Here is a 26,359-nt window from a genome sequence, read left to right as displayed (position 1 = left end):
ACTTTCCAGATATATTTTAAAATGAGTTGCGTCTAATAACATTGACACAAGCGACGGGATGGCGCAGTTGGTAGAGCGGTCGAGTTACCTGGAGAGTATTAGAGCACATTAATGATATAATGTGCATGAAGTCAGCACAGTGTGCGCTTCCAATGGATGCCTGCCTGACTGGCTCATATAGGTAACGACGATAAACAGGGGTGGACATTTGACTAAAGTAACAGTTTCCTCTGCCACTACTTATTATATGTTTTGTATCTTAGGTACACTGCCGTTCAAAGATATCTGACGTCCAATTTTCTGATCGTGTAAGCGAACTTTCAAACCACGGGAAAAATCAGAACCAAAAATATAACAAAACTTTGAAATAGTTCTGATAGTTCTCAATCGGTGACCCTATAATTGGGACGATAAAAAAGTATTTGGGAAAATTTTGATATGACTAAGTATAAATTATTCTCATAATTCACAGTATCAGCGGTTTCCCGCCAAATCTAGTGTGTTTTTCCACAGTCATTAGAAGAGGACGAGATATTGAATTTTGTAATGCGGGTACATTTATGTACAGTAGTGGCAAAAAAAAAAACCGGACCAACCCTTGTAGCTGATTCCAAAGCCTTGTTCACTCCAGAGCACGATAGACTGGTAACTAAGACTTTCGTGGTTCGAATCCTGCCTGGGAAGGAAACTTTTTTTTTCTTCCTTATTCAAATTTATTTCCGATACTTTTCGATTGCTGGTAAAATTCATGTTCTGGGAATAATAAGTTAATTAAGTAGTAAAATATCGCCGCAATTGAAAAGTATTGAGAATAAATTTGAATAAGGGACAAAAAAAGTTTCCTTCCCAGGCAGGATTTGAACCACGAAAGTTTTAGTTACCAGTCTATAGTGCTCTGGAGTGAACAAGGCTCTGAAATCAGCTACAAGATTCGGTTCGGTTTTTTTTCCACTACTGTACTATTGAAGACATTCACCGTTATCTTCGCCATCTATTCATACAAGTAATAACTAAAGAAGCGACATTTACACGAACAAATTATCGAACACTATCCATTAGTGGAATGAGTTATTTTTAAACGTCAGTGTATCAAACATACAGTAGAACACAGGTCCTCGTCGTACAGTCTAACAGTTTGGTACGAAGGAAGGCTTGGTAATTTTTAACTCCTTTAATCGGTTATTTAATGACGCTATATAACTGCACGGTGAATTGCATCCATGAAATTAGCGGTAACGAGAGAGTAATTTGACGAGATGAGTCCGGGAACTCGCCACGGATTTTATTGATATTCGCCTTACATTATCAGCAAGATAAAGTACAATCATCGCTCCTAAGAAAATGTGCGGTTGCTTGAGAGTACGCAATGCAGGCGTTTTGACATTCATGAGCTACCACATGGCGCGGAGAGGCATGACAGATCAGCAACAGGTCAGGAAAGCCGAAGATGTTAAAGGCCTGCACATCGAGTGCGACTGCCCCAGTTCTCGCAAGAGAAGGGTTTCGAGCCCTTGCACTGTGCGAGTGACATACTATAGCGAATTCGATCCAAGTATAGTGATGGTCACGTAAGAAAGGTTCCTAAACAGCAAATATTGCCATATTGTCAGTGTTACCAGCTGTTACCAGATATCACACGATCCTATGTACTGAATGACTTATTTACTTACCGTACTTTACCTTTATGTTGGAAGGTTATTCTAAATAATTCAATAATTTGTAACTGCAGAGGTTATGTCAGCGTCGCCGGTGTGCCGGAATTTTGTCTCGCAGGAGTTCTTTTATATGCCAATAAATCTACTGACATGAGCCTGTCGCATTTAAACACACTTAAATGCCATCGACCTGGACCGGGATCGAACCCGCAACCTCGAGCATAGAAGGCCAGCGCTAAACCAAGCACGCCGACTCCGTGTAGTTGATATAGCGTCAATAAATAGCCGATTAAAGGCAATAAAAATTACCAAGCCCTCCTTCGTACCAAACTGATGGGAGACAATAATGCGCCAGATACTCTCATAGAATGACGCACTGGAAGGAATGGTGGAAGGGAGAAGAGTTCGAGGTAGAAGAAGATATCAGATGATAGACGACATTAAGATATATGGATCATATGAGGAGACAAAGAGGAAGGCAGAAAATAGGAAAGATTGGATAAAGCTGGGTTTGCAGTGAAATACCTCCCCTTGGACAAAACATTGAATGAATGAGTGAATGAGTGAATGAGTGAATGAATGAATGAATGAATGAATGAATGAATGAATGAATGAATGAATGAATGAATGAATGAAGACACTCATACTAATCTCTTATCCCTGCGATCATTCCAAGGATGTTCTGTCATCTTTATCACTATATTGTCATCATGTTAATTAAGAGAATCATTAAAACTGACACGAAACTTGTATAGACTTCAATGGTATATTGCTAAAAGGAAAGTGGAAAGGAAAAAAATATAACCAAAAAATCGAAGAAAGGAAGCAAGACAGTGAGTGATTAAATCAATGAATGAATAAAGGGGAAAAAGAAGAAAGAGGTGGAAGAAATATAGCTATAAAATAAGAAATGAAAAATGAGTTGATGAATGAATTAGTTAATGAATTAAAAAGGAAGTCAAATAGACGTGGAAGAAATGTATAATAGAAGAAACAAAGAGAGAGAGAGAGAGAGAGAGAGAGAGAGAGAGAGAGAGAGAGAGAAAGAAAGAGCCGAAGAGAGAATTTTTTTGTGGAAGAAAATTTTGTTACTCTCACAACAAAACTTCCTGTCCTAATTTTCTATTCTCACTGTTAAAATAACTATCATGAAATTATTACAGAGAAGATGATACAGAGTTGAAACCTATATACTGGTCAGAATTTGTTTTCAGGTTACGAAATCGCTTTTCCTTACTTCTGGAACTTTCTTCTGTTCGTGCTATTACAAAGGTACACAACGTCTTGGAAATAATGTATGGATCACGACATGAACAGTTAACGATTTGGTACAACTTTTCAACTGAACTTTCTTTTTTCCTTCCCGTCTCAACAAATATTCAATTGTGCATATATATAACCTCATTTCAATATCATGTAAAGTGGGCCACCTGATGGATCGATCTTGTCACATACCTTTTCAGACATTGAGGTTAAATACACAAATGAAGTAAAATCTGCATGTTACTACAAGCAGTTATTAGATTTCTGTCATTTAAACGAACTTCGATGCATTGATAGCCAAACACCTGGAGCGTCTATTTTACATGACGAAAGCCTAGGGTTCAAATCCTCTCAAGTATGATATTTATGGCTACTGTGGACAAGGACGGTATTGTGTGAGATTGCCTCGGGAAACTTCCCACTTTTTCTGCCGTCATCCACAGATTTTATATGATGGCTTCATGATCACTAGGGCTCGGAGGTTAATGAAATATAAATCACAGAAAGATAGCCTATAAAATGACCTTAAATTTCTGAAAATAGGACATTAAAATTTAAAAAATGACCAAGATTTTATTGTTAATATTATTATTATTATTATTATTATTATTATTATTATTATTATTATTATTATTATTGATGTCTCCGAAATCACGTCAGTGCATATTTAAATATTAGGAGGAACTGAAATTCGCAGACATGATACTTAATCAGCATTGCATTAAACAAACATCGCCATTCGTAGAGTCTCGGATTTTAAGAATCGCCGGTTACTTTACCTTCGGAATTTTTACGTCTATACTTGTGAGATGTCCCGCGCCGTGGCGTCGCGATCTAAGGCATCCCACCTAGGACTCGCGTTACGGAATGCGCGCTGGTTCGTGTCCTCATAGGGGAAGAAATTTTCTCATGAAATTTCGGCCAGTGTATGGGACCGGTGCCCACCCAGCATCGTGATGCACTTGGGGAGCTACGATAGATAGCGAAAGCCAGTTGCGAATACCGGCTATAACGGCTGGGAGGATCATCGTGCTAACCACACGATACCTCCATTCTGGTTGGATGATCGTCCACCTCTGCTTCGGCATGTGGGCGTGAGGCCAGCAGCCGGCTGGTCGGTCTAGGCCCTTCATGGGCTGTAGCGACACGGATTATTATGCTTGTGAGATACATTATGCTGACTGCGCACACTGCGGCTGCAGTAATTGTTCTGTTGCGTTGAATTGGGAGAAGCACTTAACACACGTGATCAGGACTTAAGTGCTGATGCAACCATAAGGGAAATTCCTGTGTGACGCAGTCGAATTGCGTAAGCAATATGCAGTAGGATCTCGAACATAGACTACGACTACACCGTAAAAACCTCCGTTCAAAAAGCAGAAAAGAGAAAAAATGCAACAAAAAAGTAGAACATTTCCTAAAAGAATGACCAATGGATAATAAAATACCGAAAAATGCAAAATAAAAGTAGGCTGTATTGGTTCATATTGAAGTGAAACGTGTTTTTGTATTGCATCCTGCATTGTCTGTGATGTCTCAGAAAAAAGGTGATATTTCATCAACTTCCGAGCCCTCATTATCACCGACCCAAGAGAATTGAAACATATTCTCCACCAGCAGCAAAGATTTCGTATCTGATCAGTCAATCAAGTTGAAAGCAGATTGGGAGAAAAATACTTATGATTTCTTTAGACGCATATCTACCAAAGTTGATTTGTAACATTTATTTACTTACTTCCTTAAATGTGTGTTTATTTTTGTTTTATATCTGGACTCAAGAATTACCAACTAACGTGGGTCATTTTTAATCTATGTAACAACCGCTAAGTTTCTCCATCGGCTAAAATAATAATACACATAATTTTCTGTAATAAAGCCATTTTTTCCAATGTCTAAGGCATACCTGCACAAACAGCGCTCAACGAGCGCGCGCGCTCTTTCGGAGCGGGAGAGCTGTGTTTTCCGCTAGCCGAATCGGAGAGGAAGATACATCAGAATGACAAGACTTGCTATAGGTAGAGGAGAGGGAAACGACCACTCAGCTATCTAGTGGACTGCAGTGCGTATTCTCAGTAACTGTTTCACGTTGTTCTACTGATAGAGTACGGTATGGAGGAATCTAAAGACAGAAAAGTAGTGATGAGGTAAATTCTTTCAAAGTTGCATGGGAAAATGCTTATTTTTTCATAGCTGCTAGAGTAAATACTCAGTGCTTTATCTGCCACAACATTTTGAAAGGTAGAAAGAAACGTAACATAATGCGTCATTACGAGTCCAGACATAAAGATACTAAAGATATTAATCTTCAACAATTTAAATATCTCTCTTCAGGAAAAAGGCCTGCTCATTGTTGATATGTTGAATAAATTACGGGATTTCAGTCGTAAACTTACACTTTTCGTAAGTCAGTTTCGGGAAGGTAATATGGCTTACTTTCGAACGATAGAAACTGCTCGTGATTGAAGCCATGTAAAACGATTATGTGCAAATATTAATTGAAATTCAAAATGAATTTAATTCTAGGTTCCAAGATCTTGTCTTAAGGTCCATACCTGTCGAGTAACGGTTAGCTCATCTAGCCGCGAAACCTGGTGGTCCGGGTTCGATTCGCGGTCGGGTCAAGTTACCTGGTTGAGGTTTTTCCGGAGTTTTCCCTCAACTCAGTGTGAGCAAACGCTGAGTAACGTTCGGTGTTGGACCCCGGACTCATTTCACCGGCATTATCACCTTCTTCTCATTCAGACGCTAAATAACATAACCTGTTTATAAGGCGTCGTAAAATAACCTACCAAAAATCTTGTCTTATTTGGAAAGAAGTTTAAAGTTATCATAATAAATTCTTCAACACCAGTTGAAACAATGTCATAAATATAAGTTACAGGTGGGCCTGGTTGGTGCAGTTGGTATAGCGCTGGCCTTCTATGCCTGAGGTTGCGAGTTCGATTCCGGGCCAGGTCGACTGCATTTAAATGTGCTCATATAACCTCGGCAGTTGCGAGCGTCGGTAATAAAACATAACATTTAACGATTTACAGCACGGATTTATTGATCTTCAATGTGGCACAAGGGCTAAAGATCGTTTGAATAATACTACTAGCCTGGTTGAGTTTTACAAGACTAAACATTAGCAATAATATCCACGACTACACAGGCTGGCTGTCAAAATGATTGCTATGTTTGGCTCAACATTTATATTTGTGAGCAACTGTTTTCTATAATCAACTTTAATGAAGGCAGACATCGAACATCTGTAACTGATGTTTCATTACGATCAGTAGGCTACTGTTCCTTTCAGCTGCCAACAGGATAAAACCTCGTTTTCATGTATTGATAAATAAAAATATAACAAAATGATATTGTACATTTAAGTAGGTATAAAATTTCTATTTTTTCTGTAAAACAAATATTTCTGTATTAATTAAAATAGTCCAAGATAGTTTTGCAAACACTGAACGGGAATTCATTTCATAAACACTCGTACTAGTACTTCCTTTTGTGTATATTTTGTACGAGATCACCCCTTCTTCCAGTCCACCCTATACTGAGCGCAGCTAATATCTGCATTCCGCTCATAAGCTGTGAGCCGGCTCGGAGAGCGCAAACCTTGTGCAGGCCTGGTCTAAGGCCAATCGGCATATTGTGAAATCATGCATAGGCCTACTTCAAGTTCCGTCCACCGCTGTGGTGCAACAGCTAGCACGTCTGACCCTAAAACGAGCTGGTTCGGGTTGAAATTCCTCTTGGGACAAGTTATCTGGTTGAGATATTTTCCGAGGTTTTCCTTAACCAATTGAAGCGGAATTGCTAGATAACTATCGGCGTTGAACCTCGGATTAATTTCGCCATGATAACAACACTTCCCTTCTTTCTTCATCATTTCCGTTTCTGTACTGTTCCTATGTAAAGTCGGCTGCGGGCCGCCACCGAACTTGGACCCCGTGGATATGTGGTCATCCGTTTCTGGTGGTAGTGCTATGCACCATGGGCTTTCCACTGAGCTCGTGATAACTTATGAGACAGAGGATGAAGGACCACGTTGAGGACTACGTGGAAAGGTAAAAGGGTCATATAAGCTGTAGGGAAGTTCGAAGACGGGGTGCTAAGGGATCTGTAGCACGGCGGGCCTTAAGGAATATACACCATTCCATCCCGGGTAGTACAATGAGTCCATCCGAGCGGCTTGCGTGCGAAGATAGTTCCAGTCCGTGCCCTCCCCTGAAGGGCGACTAATTGATAGACTTGAAGTTCCGATGAACAGTGTTTCAGGTCACATTACTGCGAGAAACAATTTGGTCAATTGCTAATAATCGTCGTCCTCGGTTGCCACTCTGTCGATGGAAATGTAGGCCTATTTGAAGTGTGATAAAATTCTTAGCATATAGCTTCCGCTGGGAGGGAAGTAAGGAAACCACACACACACACACACACACACACACACACACACACAAACATATATATATATTTTTTATTTTATTTTATTGGGTTATTTTACGACGCTGTATCAACATGTAGGTTATTTAGCGTCTGAATGATATGAAGGTGATAATGCCGGTGAAATGAGTCCGGGGTCCAGCACCGAAAGTTACCCAGCATTTGCTCGTATTGGGTTGAGGGAAAACCCCGGAAAAAACCTCAACCAGGTAACTTGCCCCGACCGGGATTCGAACCCGGGCCACCTGGTTTCGCGGCCAGACGCGCAGACCGTTACTCCACAGGTGTGGACTATATATATATATATATATATATATATATATATATATATATATATATATATATGTATGTATGTATATATATATATATATTGAATATTGAATTCAATGTATATATTTGTCTTTAAGCAATATACCTTTCGGTGAGGCGGCACTTCACATTATTAGTATACAGTGTCGTCTCACCGTTTTACACGCCTCTTGTACAAGTCAATTGGGACATTACTTATTTTTAATTTATTATTGTAATTCTTCCACTAGTCTTTTCTTGTCTTTCATCAATTCTTCCTCTACTTTACTCCTAACCCATCATTATACCAAAAATACTGTAACCCCCTCACTCTATCACTCTACATCTCTAATTATTTGCACTTTTCACTATTCCCTTTTACACATTGCTACTTTTTTGGTCTTTGTTTTCTTTTCTCACGATTTATTTCCCCTCCACACCATTTCCTTAAGTCATGTTGCTTTTTCACCTTGTTTTCCCCTCTTCCTTCATCACTGCTCCCTAAACTATCTCCTACTTGCGTTACTCTACTTCTAGTCAGCCTCGATTCAGATCTTAGTTCCTTCACCCGCTTCGGAATTGCTCCCATCTGATGTCCACTATTTCCTTTCGCTTGCATTGAGGTCTTGTTCTGCTGAGCTTGCTGAACTCGCTGAATACCAGTTCGCGTCACTCCTGTTTCTTCTTCAGTTGACGTCACTGCCTGCTTTCCGGAAATTTTCGCTGAGTTTGATACGTTTGCATTTGACTCGCGTACACTCACCACACAGGGTGAAAGTGAAATAACCTTGCAGATTTTCACAGCGAATAACAGACAGGTGTGTTGCCTGGGGTAAGGGTTGTACTATTTGCTCAACATTCAATCAACTTCCAGGCGATGTCGCCACTTGGTATTTGTGTAAATGGTGTGTATTAAAATTATTGTGGTAAATTTGTAATGTAAAAATTTAGGACTAACGGAGATTCGAACCTGCTACAACCAATGCTGTTTGGTTTAGACCAGCTATGGGGACTATCAGCAAAGTAGGGAGGGAACGTTCCTACTCACCCCACATTCGTTTGATTGACAGACGAGGGGTAACGCAGTTGTTTTGCTAAGGCAAGTGCAGTGGTAGATTCGACACACCTTGCGCGTTAGTAATTTCTCCGCTCTTATTTCTTGTTTCAAAATCTTTACAGTATTTTGTTTATAGGAAGTACACGTATCATACAATAATTATGACGGCCACCTACTGTCATTAGGCAAATTATATATGTTTAAATTGTATAACTATTCCTTTATCATGTGCACAAAAAATTCTTGAACTGCCTTGTGATCGACATAATAAAGTATATCTTTTTTAAAAGCAATAAAGAAAAAAAGCATAGCTCCATTGTCATTTAACTGCACAATACATTAAAAGATACAATGCTCAACATAATAAATTGTTTCTTTTTAAAACCAATAAAGTAACTAAGCTCCATTGTCATTTAACTTGAAAACATATTAAACAATAAAATGATCAACAAAATCAATTATTTCTTTTTATAAATTCTAAAGAAAGTAAAACTAAGCCCGAAATCTGTGGAGCAAACCATAGATTTATACCAATCGTAATTGAAAGTATTTCAACAAACGGTTCTCCACTGTCATTTAGCTTTAAAACATATTAAACACAATATAATGATCAACAAAATCAATTATCTCTTTCTATAGATACTAAAGAAAGTAAAACTAAGCTCCACTGGCATTTAACTTTAAAACATATTAACAAAATGTATGAGATATGAATGAAATGAAATACTACTGTAGGTCTATACTGCTGGTTTTCATTTTTTTGTTGTTGATTGCGCTCGAAATTTCTTGTTATTAACTAAAAAGGATATATTTGGCTCTAAAATAGAACAACTCAACTGTAATACTGAAACTAAATGCATGTCTGTGATCCTAGACCTGGAGATACTTTTGGTCATATTCATTTTGAAAAGAAAAACTGCTCACAACAGTAAGTTGAGCCAAACATAAATACCATACGCATTGCAAATGTGCGCAGATTAGGGAATTGCTCTTCTGGTAGGTATTTAAAGAGATCTAATCCATTTTTTCCTAAACACTTCAGTGGCGTGCTCTTTTGCATCTATATAAGGGCTCTGATGCTTGGGTAACATCAAATACAAATGGATTATTGAACAGACACATCTCCATGTCCATTGCAGTTACTTCTGAAAATCTTTCTTGGAAAGAGAACGCATCAAGTAGGCCTAATATGCATTCAAAGTTTTAAATAAGTTCAGTTCCAGACACTTAATAAAATAATAATTATCTAAATCTTGAAAATACCATAAACATATCTTCATTTGTATCTTTTCACAAATATTACGAAAATAGCTTTTAAAATTGTAAATAAATACTTGTAAGATCACCGAAGTCCGCTTTATGCTTCCGATCAAAGTGACGTTTAATATTGAAGCGCAATTTTAAACCTACATATTAAGCAACAGATTTTCTTCTTTTTGTATGTAACAAAAAATTCTTTCTGCCACTCTTCCTGAAACTGACGTCCCGAGATCGAAGCCATACCCGCCACTGAATGAAGCGTGTGTAGAGAAGCACCAGACGGAGGAGAGGGTCGGTGGAGTGAGGTAAGGCGGCTTTGAGTGCAGTGGCCCTTCGGAGCCATTTTCCCCCATGGTTGAGTTTAAACCAATGTTTAAGCCACCATCGCTACAATGGCTCATACTTTAATCAGGCGTATTACATAGCTTTCTCGTTAATCTTCGTTTCGATAAATTTTGCACCTCGTTTCGATAGATTTAGTATTTATCAATTTTATTACTATTTCACTCTTAAGAGGCCCTGATCCCTGCATTATCTTCCCCCTGTGAGTGACAAGTTTCAGAAATTGTTAGGATTACGGTAAAGAGGAAATCTGACGACGACCTTCAGAACCTACATCTTAGACCGGTGGCACACACACTGCGTTCAGTCGGACGATTCAAAAAATCGATGGACTTTCCTTACATTATTTAGTCACACTCATTAGCTAAAAACGGAACGATAAAAAGACCAAATACCATCAGTTTATCGCAACAGGCACGACTGAAGGCCATACTGATAGTGAATGGGCCGTTCGGATCTACTAAAGTGATACCACCAGTGTAGCTAAGGCGGTAGACGCGTCTGCCTGCTGATCCGCAGTTGCGCGTTTTCTCCAACTGTAAGGCGAATATCAGATAATCACATGGAAAACTGTCAGCCTCATCTCTCCATCACTTCCTTCATCCACGCTAAGTGACTGAGTAGTTCGTATGGCGCTGTTAAATAATCGACTAAGAATAAGTGATACTGTGAAAAGTGTGCAAAAACAAAGAGCCGATATTAACGTATTCCGACTTTCGGCTCCTAAGGAAGTGACGTATTAACCATTCCATGCACAGCCCTGTGCCCTTTGAAGACAGGTCTTTCGCAAACGGGTCCACAAAATCAGTGGAATCTTTTCGCAAATCGGTCTGTATATTCTCACATACAGGCTGCTTCTCTTGTTAAGTTTCAAAAACGTGCTTCCCCACCCCTAGGCTTCGCCCTTCCCCTTCAGAATAACATAACATAGCATAGCATGTTTCGCGAAAAGAGCTGGTACGCGGCCCGCTTAAAAATTGTCTAGTTGAAAATGAACGCTTAAGTACGATATGAAAACATTCTGTTATTTCGGAAAGTGTCCGTGTCATTTGTGTGTATGTGTATGTATTTATTCACACTGCAAATGGGTAAATAACCGGTGGCAGTGGTAACTAATTACACTCAATAATGATAATTAATGATAAACACAATTAATAAAATACAATTAATAATAAATTAATAATAATTAATATTAATAATACTAATTTATTTATTTACTAGAGCTTCCTCAAATTAGAGGCTGCCATTAGACAAAGCATACAAAACAATACAAGAACAAATAGATGATGAAAGATAACAGAGTATGAAAAAAGTAAACAAGTACACAAACAAATAAACAATGGCAGTATACAGAATAAAAAAAAGTTACAAGTAAAGAAGCAATGAAAGCTAATAAGAGAAATAAAAATGATAATGGTGCGTCAGTTTTTTCAGTACACTGAATTAGAGTCCATATAGGTGGTTCCGTAAACGTTTGACTGACTCTCTAATTATGAGGAGGGTCAGTTCATTCAGAAAAGATTTGTGCAGTCCTAGGGTTTTACAGAATTGAGAAGAGAAGTTAGGTATCGTTCCTCTTGCTCCAAACGTCAATCCCGTGACACTGATATCGTGAAGTTGGTATTTATCTTTATAATACGGGATGGTTGGAACGTAGATTGCTCGTTTCTCCTCGTGTACGTCTTCAGGCTGTCCTTTATATGTTTCAAACCTGATGGTGGGGTCGATTATCATACCCTGAGACAGGGATTCGCTAATGGGGATTATGTCAATTCGTCTGTTACTGCCATTGTTGGCAGATCCGTAGACTTCTTCATAGACGGTGTATTTTAGTTTTCTAAGGGCATCGGCCAGTTTAGTTCTAATTGCATGGTGCCTATGTATACGCAATGTTTCGCCATAAGGGCAGGCTCCCAGGACATGTCCAAGAGTTTCTATCTCACTGAGGCATCGCCTGCAGTGATTGTCCTGAGACCTACCGGGTATGGGTCTTACAGCACTTACGTTACAGCATCCTAAATTAAATGAAGCACGATCACTTAAAATAACATTTAAAGTAAATCTGATTTGTTTCTCAACCCTAAGTTCGAACTAAAACCCACGAATATGATATTTTCATACCTGCACAAGCATCTTTCAGCACTACACTCGTTCCTCTGTCAACTCTCTCACTGCACTGGAACTACGACACATTACACTGTTCAAATACTTTGCACTGCCACTATAAACTATAAAACTTCACTGACACAAACACACTTCACTTACACAACACACTTCACTAACACAATACACTTTACACTTCACTGATACAACACACTTCTTCACTGATACAACACTTCAAATAACAAAATATCAATTACACCCTTTAAATAGTGTGTATAACATACAGCCGTCTATTAGTAAAGTCCTTCAGCCTATTTTTAAATATATTTTTGGTTATTGGTAAAGTCTTTAGTAAGTATGCAGGTAAAACATTCCAGTGTCCGTCCTCTGTCTTCTGTCCCTCAATTGTGACCGAGGTTCAGTGTCATCATTGTCATTTTCCAACATTAAGGTAATGGTCAATGGCAAATAAGATAGCATTTAGGTTTTCGTAAAAGTTATCATAGACGAAGTTCCGTGCGGCAGTCTACACCATTTATTATTTTTAGGAAGTGTTTCGTTGAAAACAAAAATAATTAATGGTCCAACAATCCCTGCAACACTTCCACCCAGTCCCAGGTAACGTGAGCCAAGAAGTTAATTGTGTTTACTTTATTGCACCTGTTCCCCCATTCTTATGAGTTTCAGAGAGTGTCCAGGTTCATTTCAATGACATTCAGGAGTAGTAAAAATATTATCATCTTTGAAACAGTCCGTGTCCATTTTAAAATCTCTTTCTTCTGTTCAAGGGCACTTGGCAGGTCAGTGAGAGATAGTTGTTTAGACTTTTACATTAGTCCTTTTGGGCTTTAAATAGTAGTACGAGTTGTATCTTGAAAATGAAGAGTCCACTGCAAGAATGATAGATGTCATTTGGAACACATTTTGCAGGAGACGCAATTGAAAGTTTGAAATGCTTAGCGCTAAAAGCTTAACTGTGATTTTCCGATCATTACTGGACAATGACTATCTGCGTTAATGCCATATAACTCTCTATGTACAGCTGTCAAAAAATAATAATAATAATAATAAAGTGGCCGCACTCGTGAACAGCGAATATTTTCAAAGTCCACTTCGGGTCGCGGCGATTTTATACGATGCATGTGCTTGTACGAGCAGTTCCGGAACTATGAAAGTGTTCCATATCTGCTCCTCGCAGACCAGCGGTAGAGTGCTTGTTTAATGATTCAAAGGTTCTGGGTTCGCGCCTTCTTCAAGTTTTCATTTTATTTTTTAATCGTTCTTTAGCGATGTAAATGATATTCAAATTATCATTTATATCCAGTTATCGTTCTTGATGGATATCACGTTATTTATATTTTGTTATCGTTCTTTAGAGATATGAATAAAATTCAAGTCATCATTTGTATTCTGTTATCGTTTTATAACGATATGAATAATAATTATTACTATTGTAGCTACAGTATCTCCAATGGGGGTTAGCCCTATTTTACATATGTATGTTAGGGCTATAGTTTTATACACAAAAAAGATAAGCATAAAGAGAAATGGAAAAGAAAATTAAATTAGCTTACGCGATGTAAACAAAACATAAACAATCCGTAAATTAGGCATTGCGATTGCAAAACAAATATCAGTTATCAATTTGAAACATACAAGAACATTAACAACACACATACGTAACACTTCTATAACACAAATATGCAGCTTTCCGTACCATACATCATAAATTAATACACAATAGTCACACAAACACAATCAAACTATAATTACGACATTGCGACGACATCAAGCATCCCATAACTGACTCACATACATAACAAATCAAGCATCCGTTGAAACACATACACATCAACATAGTAACCACACTTTTAAAAGTTACAAATTTGGCTCCAAGAAGAATAAATAGGACACTGTTACTAATTACTATTCTTCTACAATTTCTTAAATACATATGTAATAAATCTGTGAAATTCCTATATGAATAATATTCACGTTTTTTATATTGTTATCGTTCTTTAGCGATATAAATAATATTCAAGTTATCATTTACATTCTGTTTTCCTTCATTAGCATTATAAAATAATATTCAAGTTATTTATATTGTTATTGTTCTTTCACAATATAAATAATCTGTATTTTATGTAGGTAATTATTATAACACAAATAAACATCTTTCTTTGTAAAATAGGTTATTTTATTTAGATAATTAAATACGTATTATATAATATCTTATATTAATTAAACAAACCGATATTTGTCATTTATATTGTGTTATCGTTCTTTAGTGATACTATATAAATAATATTCAAGTTATTTATATTGTAATCGTTCTTTAGCGATATAAATAACATAAATTTAATATTAGGTTTGGAAAAATCCAGTTGCATAATACTGCTATTAGTTTTTCTTTTTGTGTTGTTACATTATACTATCTTGAACCACAATAAAATGAAAAGGAGTAACGAGGAATTGAACCTGAGACGTTGACATCTAAATTCCGACGTTCGTCCGCTGAGCTACGAGGGCAAAAGTGTGGAAAAATTTTCGGAAAAATTGGCCCAATCACACTCTAAGATTTTCTGATGATTCGTAGAAGCTAGTCCAGGATGCGGGGGGCAAAGGCTAATTGAGATTTCCCGATCTCTGATAGGATCAAACATCCTGATAGAATTAATATTTAACCCTTGCCGCGACTTTCGGTGAAGTCCGGAGGGCCCAATTAGTCAAATTCACTCTCCTCATCTCCACGCTTGGACCCCCTGAAATTTAATAAGATGCGACAGAGTTAGTGGTGTGCGGAAAGCAACGGGATGTTACCGCATTTAGGCCTATCCTTCCCAAGAAAAACTGCAAACATGAACAAAGGAAGCTTTAAATAGAAGAAGAAGGATCTTCTGCGGACCTCTGGAAAAATAACTAAGGAAGAGACTAGTGAAGTGCTTTGTGTGGAGTGTGGCATTGTATAGGGAAGGAACATGGACATTACGACGAAATGAAGAGAAACGAATTGAAGCATTTGAAATGTGGATGTGGAGAAGAACGGTGCGTGTGAAGTGGACAGATAGAATAAGAAATAAAATTGTGTTTGAAAAAGTGAGTGAAGAAAGAATGATGCTGAAACTGATTAGAAAGATAAAAAGTAACTGGTTGGGTCTCTGGTTGAAAATAATAATAGACGACATTAGGGAATGTGGATCATATGCGGAGACTAAGAGGAAGGCAGAAAATAGGAAAGATTGGAGATTGCTGGGTTTTCAATGAAAGACCTGCCCATGGACAGAACACTTATGTATGTATGTTCAGAATGCCTGGAATGTCGTGTCTAAAAACAGTCGCTATTTGCATAGACTAGTCAATTCCATGCCCACTCGACTGCAAGATGATCGAGATAAGAGGAAGATAGACTAAATATTGAATTGTGGCTTTTTGTTTTGTTTTTTGAACGCTTAATTGTTTGAATGTTTTAAGGCCGACGCCAGTAAATTTGTTTTGTTTATACCACGAAAGATATTTTTATTGAGAATAAAATCTTTTTTCTTTCCATTTACAGCCACAATATCATAATGATAAAGTCATGGCATAATATATTAATGAACCTGATGTTAATTGCTAAAATAATCGTAAAAGAGAAAGGAGCCATTATGTATAGTTTGTCTCTCTCAAAAACAGAACAAAAAAGAACATAAAAAGCATATAAAAAGCACGTGGTTGTAGTCGAACGCAGGACCTCACGAATAAGAGGCCTGAACGCTACCATTATGCTATCGATAACACACAGAATACTTCAATTATAACTGTAGATATCAGGCAACGTGGTCCAACAACATGTAACATCGCCTGTCTCCGAATTGTAGCGAAGATACCCGAAGGGAACTTTGTTTCAGGAGAGCGGCCACTTTTTCTTTTGACAGCTGTACATTCTATATGTCTTAAGCTATGCATTGACAGTCTTGGTTCATTTTCGACAAGAAAGTGACATCCATCATTCTTGCAGTGGACTCTTCAAATATTTATTTTTCTGAAAACTATGATATATTACAAAATTCAATATTAAGATGACAGCTACTTTGTTATGTGTTTTACCTCTATCGTAACAATTCAGTTCATTTTTATTAGAGAAAAATAATTAGTTATTTTTTTCTTTTCGATTATTTAAAAAGCATAGACTATGAATGAAATCATTCAGCATATTAACAAAATAACACGAAGATGAACTTCCGTTTCTTGAATTGCACACAAAAAATGTTTCTAAATCATAATAGAATTTGAATTCGTTTATAAATTATACGGTGTTAATAGGTAAGTGTGGTTACAACCTTTTCAATATCACGGACCACCGGGTATATACCCATTTGCATTGTGAATAAATACATACATTGGCCTACACATACATACATTTACCTCATGTTACCTTACCGCTGACCCCTTAAAATAGTTTGCGTAGTTTAGACCCGTGACACATTATACTCATTAAATATTGGATAATGTAGTGAATTAAGCATTCTTAGTAAAGTAATAGCAGTGAAATATTTTAGTTTCAGTTTCCAATATACAGTAGAACCTCTATTATCCGTGGTAATAAAGGAGATGGAGTGGATAATTAGTCGAAAAAAAAAATCGGATAATTCGTACTATAAAAGGTGTTCATAAACTAAGTGCATAATACAGTTTTGTCATTTCTCCCGTGGTCTTTTCTTTTAATACGCTAGATAGTGGATCATAAGTACACTAATTTAAGTCTAGTTTTCAACGACGGGTTTTTAGTGACCGAGGAAACTCCTTATGACAGCTGTCTGTGGAAAGATAGGAATAGTAGAGGTCTCATGTTGTAGATTTACAAATTTGATGCACATTATATTTTGTTTTTCATTAAATCGCGCACATTTGTAATTCCTATCTCGTATTGTGATGAGACAGTTTCCCATTTCCCAAACCACTCAATTAAATAAATAAATAAATAAATAAATAAATAAATAAATTTGCATTTTTTTTCGTAGTAAACACATTTTCTTTTGATACCTGTGGAAGACATTTTGCATGGAAGTTAGACAGTACGACCTCTCGAAGAGTAGATCATACTGCGTAAGGGTGAAAATTTGTAAAAAAAAAAAAGAACACTGTAGAAAAAGAAATGTCTTACTAATATAATGTACAGTACTCATATTTTTTCTGGAAATCGAAAAGAGCGAGAGAGAGAGAGAGAGAGAGACAGTCAGTCGGATAATCCACCAATTGGTTAATACGGTGACGTATAATCGGGGTTTTACTGTAATCTGAAAATATGTAAATACAAAGTTATTTTATGTTGCAGCATGTCTCTGCTGTGAACAATGAAACCAGTATTATAGATTTGCCATTGGCTATTCCTTACCTTGTGGAACCAAAGGCATGCGTGCGCCGTAGCTTACATTGTAGTAAGAACGTTATGGTTGGAGGTAAATGTGGAAAGATAGCGAGGGAGGGAAGCGTTTCTTCTCCTGAATCGCAAGTAGGTTTCACGAGATAACGAATGGCCTTTATAAGTGTTGTCAATGGGATGGTTGATGTTAAATGGACCTGTCAGTTTTGCGAAATCTGGCTCAATTGTAGATACTCCAAGTCGCTGGTCTAACTCCGCACTAAGTTTAGTTTTACATTCTTCTTCAAGGAAATCAGAGCAGGAAATGTACACTCACACAAGTATGTGGATGTTGATTGTGTGGCACTGGCAGGATTGTTTTCATTAATAATAATAATAATAATAATAATAATAATAATAATAATAATAATAATAATAATAATAATAAATTACATTGTAATGTATACATTTCATAGTACAATAAAATTTGTTCAAAACAGAATCGCAAGGGACCGAAATTATTTTCCAAATTGGGCATGTTTCCGCATTATACAAAATTACGTAATTCTTGGGATATATTATTAAGAACTTAATGAATAAAATATTTACATAAGCACATGTTCATGAGCGAAGCTCGGCCATGCTGGCTGATGAAGGCCATAAAGAGTGAATCGTAAGTATTGTCATTAATTTCAGGGGGTTATTCTATGAGATATTTGAAACAAAAAAGTTTAATAGTTTTTCTAATTTCTGTTTCTTTTCGAGATAAAAATTGTTTCATATGAAACATTTCATAGCGTATGATGAAAGATGAGTGGTGCAGAGAAAAATTCTGTCCGGCAGCGGGATTTGAACCCGGGTTTTCAGCTCTACGTGCTGATGCTATATCCACTAAGCCACACCAGATTCCCATCCCAATGTCGGATGGAATCCTCTCAGTTTAAGTTCCACCTCTTGGGTTCCCTCTAGTGGCCTACCCTCATGCACTGCGTCATATATAAGAGGTGGAACTTAAATTGACATCGGAATGGGAATCCGGTGTGGCTTAGTGGATAGAGCGTCAGCACGTATAGCTGAAAACCCGGGTTCAAATCCCGGTGCCGGAGAGAATTTTTCACTGTTCCATCATCTTACATCATATAATGACGCAGAATTTCTGCACGGAAATATCATATGTACTTCGGTACATCATAATAATATATTTCATAGCGTGTTTTGGGAAAGTCATTGATTCAATTCGCAATACGCTCGGTCAATTTACGAGAGCAGTGTATTGTGATAATGAATGATTGAAAGAATTTTAGTTGTGTCCTTCAATGTGTCGAAATTTGATCCGAACAAATGTAACTTTTCGTTCTGAAAGGGAATTTTAAAATGTTGGGATCAAATGTCTGCACATTTAAAGGACAAAACTGAAATTCTTTCAATCATTCATTAACATAATACACTGCTTACTGCTGAGCATATTGGGAATTAAATCAATAGCTTTACCGAAACGTGATGTAAAATGTTTAAGTTAAAATAATTTTCATCTCAAAAAGAAAGAAAAACGAGCAAAATTGTGTTAACCTTTTTGCTTTGAAATATGTCGAAGAATAACCTCCTGAAATTGATATTAATTACTGTTTACAGTGTATGTACAGTAGACATGTTCTTACAATATAGTACCTTATTATTATCACACTAAATTTCACTAAACTACATACTTACACACAATATATTGCAGTGGTGTATTAGCGCGAACAATATTTTACCACGAATTGAACAAATTTATTTCCTCCCTTCTTATCTGTCTCTAGCAATTTGTTGTTCATCTGTCTGTTTCTTAATCCTCTTCAGTGTTTTCTGAGAAAACACATTACAGTAATGATCAGAGTCGCATCGGAAGGAGTATCATTGGAAATTATCCGAACTGCCATTTCTCTCAATAGACAGGTAGCTATTGTGCGAGCAAGCGTTCAGCCGTGTCTGAGAATTACTGAGCTAACATCTTCTTTGTCATTCTTGACAATCAAAGAGCGCACGTAACATCATCTCAGCCCACCTGCGAGAGATGAAATGCTGGAGATGGGAGTTTAGTAGGTACTATCATGTTTTCTTTATCTCCTGCAGCATGAAGTTGTTTATGAGAAATATAACTCATTGATTGGTATTAATTCTAAAATCAAACGGAAAATAAAATAATTACGAAGCCATGAAATATTTCTCTCCACTTTCCTCGTTGGGCAGGTACCACGTTACAGTGTGCCCGGGCTGAAAGTATACATAAAAAAAGCATATAATGCGATAAATGTACATTATAATTTTGTAACGTAAAGTGCAATCGATATAAAATCTCTCCCGAGTTTTGTTCTGTCACACTTGAAAGGTAATTATTACATCATCTGCCACTCAAACGCACAAATGGAATGACGACAGGTTATGCATCAGTCATTTTCTTGTCAGTCGAGATAGTACGCCACAGCGTAAAGTGCAGTGCGTGTTGAATGATCTAGGATTTTCATCGATATGGCCAATCTTCTCAACACCGAAATCCGCTCTTTTGTGGTAATCGTTTGATTTAAAATCATGAAGAATTTGGAGTTAGTAAGTACGCAAAATGAGACGTTTGTGAAGAATGTCGTTAAGTGTTGATCGAGGAACTTCCAGTTCCCTACTTGTGGGTCTAATTGACCTACATGGGCTTCTAACGAATGACTGGCACACCTGATCCACAGTCTTTCCGGTGACATACATTACATTTTTAGGATGTTTTCCTTTTTTTTTAATGAAGCTTTCAATCACTAGTAGAGTTCTAGCCCACTCATAAATGCATTTGCGTGTTGGAGAATCCATATTTCATTCTCTTCGTGCACGTCGCTGAACACATGTAACTGATTAAAGTTCTGAGAACCAGAGGACGCACTGCACTTTACGCTGTGGCATCCACGTGTCGACAGACAAGGAATATATTGATGCATAACTTGTTCTCATTGCGTTTCTGCGCTTGCGCGGCAAATGACGCAAAAAAGACTTTCAAGTGTGACAGGAGAAATTTCGTCGAGATATTCTATCGATTGCGCTCTACGTTACAAAATTATAATGTACAATTCCCGCATTAAACGCTATTATTTATGTATACCTTCAGTGCGGTCATTGTGTATGCAAATCAACATTAAAAGCCTAATCATTCATGTTCCATACGCCGGGACTAGATAATTTGTTCATATTGTACAAGTGTCAACCTTATTCACCTTCAACCTTGAACAAATTTTACTGCTCTTAATTGCAATAATTAATTCTATTAACATTTGTAATTTTAATTGGGAATTCTGAAATAGAAATAGGTACTTTTAATCGGTTGCTTAACGACGCTGTATAAATACTAGGTTATTTAGCGTAATAGTCAGATGATATTTAGCGAGATGAAGCCGTGAATTCGCCATGGGATTATCTGACATTCACCTTCCAGTTGGGTAAAATTTCGGGAGAAAATACCCTACCAATTAATTAGCCCAATCCAGTAATCCAACCCTGATTGCATCTTCGAAACACCAGGCAAATGCACATACCTCCTTAGCTACACCTGTGGCGAATTCTGTATTACTAGAAATATAATTAATAGCAGAATGAAAAAAAAAAAAAACACAACTTAACAAAAAGTCCTTCCTTTCCTGTTCTATGTAAAATTTCGATCATATTTCTTCATTTTAGAAACTCTTTGGATGAAATGAGATATACATGATCAAATTGCATTGTTTTCCTACAAAATGTAAAATGTAGAAATTTGCAAAAATAATGCTCAAATCACTTACGGTTATTCTTATTCTTATGTATCAACATTGCCCAATAAATACCAACAGTAATCTCCACCATGCTGGGATCCTGTCTCTTGGTATTGATCTCCATTTTATGAATAAAATTCTCTTATGAGAAACAAACAAATTTCAAGTTTCAACTTTCCTGTGGGATGTCCAAATGCGAACGCTGTAAGCATATTTTTAGAGACATTCGGCATACTAATTTCTGTTGTTTCTGCAAAAGTTGCATCATTTGTCGAAAATTACAGCTTCGTTATTGTCTAAAATTTCCAAACCATCCATGTTTGTAATTAAGCCTACACAAAACTTGCTTTCGTACAAAAGTTCTCTTTTTGAAAAGTTTTTCGACTTGCAGTGTAACAAATGCTTCCTATTTTACTTTTGGATCACTGACATTTTGGAACTCACTTCCTACATATTGTCGTTGATTTTATGAAACCTCCAAGGGTTTCTCATTGCCCCAAAAGCGGCAATTTTCTTTGTTAACGAAACCATTCATCCAAAAATGGGCCTCGTCGCTAAATATGATTTTTCGGCTAAAAGTAGGGTCAATTTCCAATTGCTCCAAGCCCAGTCAGAGAATACACGGCGCAATCTATGATCATTTGGCTTCAGTTCTTGAGTTAAAACAATTTTGTAATGTTGTGTAATTTCAAGCTATACGTATGACGTGAATGTGTTAGGAGAAAATCCACAAACGATTAGGGAAAACACGGAAATTCTGCTTGAAGCAAGTAAAGCGCTAGGTATGGAAGTAAATCCCGAAAAGACAAAGTATATGATTACGTCTCGTGACCAGAATATTGTACGAAATGGAACTATAAAAATTGGGGATTTATCCTTCGAAGAGGTGGAAAAATTCAAATATCTTGGAGCAACAGTAACAAAATATAAATGAAACTGGGAAGGAAATTAAACGCAGAATAAATATGGGAAATGCCTCTTATTATTCGGTTGAGAAGATTTTTTGTCATCTAGTCTGCTGTCAAAAAATGTGAAAGTTAGAATTCATAAAACAGTTATATTAAGGTTGTTCTGTATGGTTGTGAAACTTGGACTCTCACTTTCAAAGAGGAACAGAGATTAAGGGTGTATGAGAATAAGGTTCTTAGGAAAATATTTGGTGCTAAGAGGGATGAAATTACAGGAAAATGAAGAAAGTTAAACAACGCAGAACTGCACGCATTGTATTCTTCACCTGACATAATTAGGAACATTAAATCCAGACGTTTGAGATGGACAGGGCATGTGGCACGTATGGGCGAATCCAGAAATCACGTAGGGTGTTAGTTGGGAGACCGGAGGGAAATAGACCTTTGGGGAGGCCGAGACGTAGGTGGGAGGATAATATTATAATGGATTTGATGGAGGTGGGATATGATGATACAGTGGATTAATCTTGCACAGGGCAGGGACCGATGGCGGGCTTATGTGAGGGCGGCAATGAACCTTCGGATTCCTTAAAAGCCATTTGTAAGTAAGGGTGTGTAACTTCAAGTCCACGTTCAGAATCCACCAAGTTGTAGTCAATGAAAACGAAATTCTTATGCTCGCTTAAAAATTAATTTCCGTGGATTCCCGCGTACACTCTCATGAACGGCGACTGTGTTTTCATTTTTAACATTTGGGTCGTTCACGTACAAGCGTTGATTTGCGACAAAACCAGTTGCCTCAAAATTTTTTGATCAAACGTCTAATTGTTCTCTCGCAGGGACGAATACGCACACCGTACACTTCAGGTAATGCACGGAATGCTTGGCGAACGGATGACCCATTTTGATAGCAAATTTTTAACTATTCCTATGCGTTCTGGAATGGCGTAACGTTCCTTGATTATTTGTCAACAACAACTGCAGCCATGGGAAAAATATGACTGCTATAGCTTCATAAACACGGCAGTTGTTATATGTTAACTCTGTTATTGGAAGACGCGATAGTTAATTATGTTACCTGGCGCAATAACGTTGCGTGTAAATGTATTCATTTGTGGCAAGAGGTGAGACTATTGATTAATATCGATTAATATTGCTGAACGGTAGTCTGATGACGTATTATTTGACCTTTGACTGCCGAGCATTGTATAGTGTACACGAAGGTTGCGATCCGAGTTCATCCTGTACTCAGACCATATTACTTATTAGTAAGGAGGGGCGCATGAGTTGAATGGAATTCTCAATGATGGATTTTCAGCTCCGAGACTATCACAGGGAATCGAGGTAGTCTTTCTTATATAGGTTCGTTCCAACAACAGTCAGGAACCGTATCCCATGCCAGGTCGATGCCATTTAAGTGTGCTTAAATGCGACAGGCTCATGTCAGTAGATTTACTGGTATGTAAAAGAACTCCTACGGGACAAAATTCCGGCACATCCGGCGACGCTGATATAACTCTGCAGTTGCGAGCGTCGTTAAATAAAACATAACATTTCTGGAACCGTCCGTAACTATCGTGAGCATGCGCAGTACAGAAAAAGCCACTCCAAACCAGTTCTCAACCTGAAACATGTATAGTCCGGATCAACTTACTTAAAACCGTAAGTGTGAAACCTAACAGTTTTCCCCCCATGACTAAATAAGCTGGTGAATTATGGTGATTTTCCAGTTTGAAGGTTAAATTTTCTTTTGCCAACTTCGTTTCGAATTTCGATACTAAGAAATACTACAACTGGTAGTGATTTTCCAACTGTTATGTTGGAACAGGAACAGCTGTTGTCGGCAGTGGAAATTATGAAAATTCATATTGTTATAGATTTCTGAGCCGATTACTGGAAGCTAGTGAATTCGAACATACTAATAATTAATTAATATCAGAATTATATTAATATATAATAGTTATTTTATATGTTGTGGCTACAATTCAAGATTATAGTCAGATAAGTGTAAATAAATGTAACATGTGATGTGATACATGCACTTGGGTGCTCGATAGAAAATGCGCATGAAGACACCAATTATAACTAAAATAGCAAAACTATTAGGAGTAAGTAAGTACCGGTATTCTTAAACATACATTTTAATGTGGCATTCGGTTTTCGGAGTTTGTACTAATCATTTCACGTGATGAAACAAAATACATTTTAATAATGATCATATTAATATACTAATTTCCTACATAATGTGCGAGAGGTCCAGGTGGAAAATATAGGCCTACTCTTTCACAAATTATTCAACGATTTGGAAAATACCTCCCAACATAAAGATGAGATGTAGTAAATAAGCAAGACATCGACATCATTATTGTTAATAGTATATTATTATTATTATTATTATTATTATTATTATTATTATTATTATTATTATTATTATACCCTCTTTGGTGATATCTGGCATTAGTTGGCAACACTGAATAGACGGCCAAATAAGCCTTTTAGGAACTGCTCTTACGTGATCCTCACTATACTGCAGTCGGGCGTTCCAACAAAATTACGGTCAGAAGTAGTCAGCGAATTGAGGCATGTACTGATGAGTACGTCTCTCGCACATGCGCATAGGCTCACCGTCTCCTGGAAACTGAAGGAGGACAAGATCGACTCTTCACGTCAATGAAATTAAGACGGAAAGTGACAGTGCAGACGAATAATAGAACTAGAGATGTAGTTTAAATTTTCGCCAAAAAGAAAGAGAATGAAAATAATTTGAGTATTGAAATAGTTGATTACAATTTCAACATGAAACTTTGATTAAAAGTGTAATAAATAACGTAAAAAATTAATAATTGAAAAATAACTACTTTTAGATGGAGAGTCCAACAGTACACGACACCGAATTAACGGTATTCTTGCCTTCCGAATTGTTTGTTACTTTTTAAATATAAAATTATCGAAATTCTATTTTCTTCAGTTTGAATTAGCTGTGAAACGATAATAATTAAGCAGCTCGTTTATAGCAAAAATGATCACATTTATAGCATCTCTGGATTTAGTACATGACGATCCGAAAAAGCGTTTCAACATCATGCAGTTCATCATCAATCCCGTAGCAGATACCCAACCAGCGCATAAGAAGATCCATGGTTCGTACATGAACTGATACACGAACTGCTTGTTGGAACGAACCTTTAATAATCATCAGACACCTCAGAACCTCTAGAATGATAGCAGGTCTCGCCAGGTGGGCGTCTTCTACCTGACAACATGACCATCCCTAATATTGGGTGTTCATTGCAAAGTGTGTCATGACGTCACTGTTGTGAGTCAGCGATTTGAAGCGAGTTTCAGCTTTTGTGTCAGAGAAGTTGCCTATTAATCAAGGCGTTCAATCTGAACTTGAGAACGTGTACGGTATAACTTGAACTTCGTAGCAACAGATGGCGGTCTGTACGGTCTGTGTGCTACCATAACCTCTTTCGAACTGTGTTTTACGCGGCCAACTCGTACGCAGGGTATTTGTTATCGGTTGCGTACGGCAACATTCCACAATACAAATCAAATGCTCCGTGTCCATGTTGACCGTCGAAGTTAATGTCAACAAATACGTAAGAAATCGTCTTAACCCTCTCCCCATATCCTGACAGTAAGGAAAAAAAACCACCTCAGTACATGTTTCCAAACAGTTCACATTCCTGCTACTACCGGCGTTGCCGTACATATCAGTAAGTACTCTTCAGAATGAAAGCCGTACTTGCTATGCAACTTCTCTGACACATAGGTAATACACCTCTGCGGAAGTGTAGGAAGATTGAATTCTCTAGGCTCATCGACTTAGCCATATGACGGCATACAGCGAGCCATGACACACTTTGAACTGAACACCCAGTATATTGACGGTGCTCGCCATCTCGGCATCTGTTGGTTAGCGAATATTTTCCCCAAATAAATGT

At 37.3% G+C, this 26,359-nt stretch overlaps 1 protein-coding gene across 7 annotated transcripts in view; it reads left to right on the top strand.

Annotated features, from left to right (window-relative positions):
• Positions 1–26,359, top strand: part of LOC138707810 (serine/threonine-protein kinase NIM1) — a 918,589-nt gene that overhangs the window by 797,596 nt on the left and 94,634 nt on the right. Inside the window, exon 1 of one of the 7 annotated variants that reach the window (XM_069837755.1) lies at positions 10,137–10,259. The exons of the other annotated variants lie outside the window; for them this stretch is intronic. The gene's annotated coding sequence lies outside the window, so the exon portion shown is untranslated. Of the gene's footprint in view, positions 1–10,136; positions 10,260–26,359 lie in introns of those variants that run through there. 7 annotated transcript variants of the gene reach the window in all.

This window comes from Periplaneta americana, chromosome 10 (genome assembly GCF_040183065.1).
Source record: "Periplaneta americana isolate PAMFEO1 chromosome 10, P.americana_PAMFEO1_priV1, whole genome shotgun sequence".
In the NCBI taxonomy this organism is placed as follows: domain Eukaryota; kingdom Metazoa; phylum Arthropoda; class Insecta; order Blattodea; family Blattidae; genus Periplaneta; species Periplaneta americana.
This window is presented reverse-complemented; position numbering and strand designations above follow the sequence as displayed.